Source organism: Sapajus apella, unplaced genomic scaffold (assembly GCF_009761245.1).
Source record: "Sapajus apella isolate SASKATOON/1434 unplaced genomic scaffold, GSC_monkey_1.0 scaffold141, whole genome shotgun sequence".
In the NCBI taxonomy this organism is placed as follows: domain Eukaryota; kingdom Metazoa; phylum Chordata; class Mammalia; order Primates; family Cebidae; genus Sapajus; species Sapajus apella.
The window spans coordinates 3,096,911-3,099,191 of NW_022437081.1; positions in this window are offsets into that span (position 1 = coordinate 3,096,911).

A 2,281-nucleotide genomic window follows, 5' to 3' on the forward strand; every position below is an offset into this window, starting at 1 on the left:
TTGTCTGTAATGATATGAGAATAATACTGGCTTCATAAAATGAGTTTGCGAGTGCTCCTTCCTCTTCATTTTTTTTGAAAATTTTGAGAAGGATTGCTCTTAGTTTTTCCTCAAATATTGGGTGGAATTTACCAATGTTGATACAAAATCAACATAAAAAATCAGTTATTTCTCTACACCTACAATGAACTATCCAAGAAATGAATTCGTGGCCAGGTGTGGTGGCTCAGGCCTGTAATCCTAGCACTTTGGGAGTCCAAGGCCAGTGGATTACCTGAGGTCATGAGTTTGAGACCAACCTGGCCAACATGGCAAAACACTGTCTCTACTAAAAATATGACAATTATCCAGGCATGGTAGTGGGCACCTGTAAACCCAGCTACTCAGGGGGCTGAGGCAAGAGAATCCCTTTAACTCAGGAGGCAGAGATGGCAGTGATCCAAGATCACACCACTGCACTCCAACCTGCGTGACAGAGCAAGGGTCCATCTCAAAAACAAAACAAAGCAAAACCCCCAAAATAAATTAGAAAAACAATCTCATTTGCAATTGCATCAAAAACGAAAAAGTACTTAGGAATTGTCGAGGTGAAAAATCTGTACATTAAAAACTATAAAATACTGATGAAAGTAATTGAAGAAGAAAAATAAATGCAACAGTATTCTGTGTTCATAGTTTGGAGGAATTAATATTGCAAAATTGTTAATACTAACCAAAGTGATCTACAGATTCAATGCAAGCCCTATCAAAATCTTAATACAATTTTTTACAGAAATAGGAAAAAAATTTCTAAAATCCATATGGAACTATATAAGTCCCCAAAGATCTAAAGCAATCTTGAGAAAGAAGTATAGAACTAGAGATGTCACACCTCTTGATTTCAAATTATATTATAAAACTATAGTAATCAAAAACCAGTATAGTATAGGCATAGAAACCAACACATAGACTAATGGAACAAAATAGCCAAGAAATAAACCCGCGCATATATGATCAACTAATCTTCAACAAAGGCACTAAAAATACAGCATGGGGAAACATAATCTATACAATAAATGGTATTTTAAACATTTAATATTGAAATATAAAAGAATGAAATTGGATCCTTATCCTATACCAAACACAAAAATCAACTCAATATCGATTAAAAACTTAAATATAAGACCTAAAATTGTAAAATTACTAGACTAAGAAATAAGGTCTATGGCATTGGTCTTAGCAATAACTTTTTTTGGCTGTAATGCAAAAATCACTTGCAACAAAAGTAAAGATAAACAAGTCAGACTAAGTTAAATTAAAAAGTTTCAAAGCCAGGCATGGTGGTCCATGTCTCCAATCCTAACAATTCAGGATTTCTTGAGGTGAGCAGATGGCTTGTGCCCAGGAGTTTAAGACCAGCCTGGGAAACATGGTGAAATTCCATCTCTACTAAAAATAAAAAAATTGAGGTGGCAGTATCAACTGAGACTGGGGAGGTCATGGCTGTGGTGAGCCGTGATCATGCCACTGCACTCCAGCCTGGGTGACAGAGTGAGACCCTGTTTAAAAATATGTATATATCTGCCCAGCAAAGGAAACAATCAGCAAAATGAAAAGGCAACCCGCAGAAGAGGAGAAAATATTTGCAAACCATATTTCTGATAAGGGGTTAATATCCAAAATGTATAAGGAACTCATACAACTCAATAGCAAAAATGAAAATAACTGAATTTTGAAAAATGGACCAAGGAGCTGAATAGACATCTCTCCAAGGAAGACATGCAAAGGGCCAACATATATCTGAAAAGGTACTTAATATCATTAATCACAAAGGAAAGGTAAATCAAAATCACAGTGAAATACCACTTTACACATGTTATTAATAGGAATAATATTATCAAAAAGTTTAAAAATAATAAGTGTTGGCAAGGAGGTATTCTTGTACACTGTTTATGGGAATGTAAATTAGTATAGCCATTATGTAAAACAGTATGGAGATCCTCATAAAAGTAAAAATAGAACTACTGTATGATCCAGCATTCCCACTTCTGGTTATATATCCAAAGGAAATGAAATCAGTATGCCAAACAGACATCTGCGCTCCCATTACAGCATTATTCACAATAGATGTATTATGGAACAACCTAAGTGCCCATGGACAGATGAATGAAGAACAAAAAATTGTATATATATATACAATTTTAAGGGTAAGATATATATATATCTTATATATATATGTATATATATATACACATATATATATGTATATATATATACATATATATGTATATATATATACATA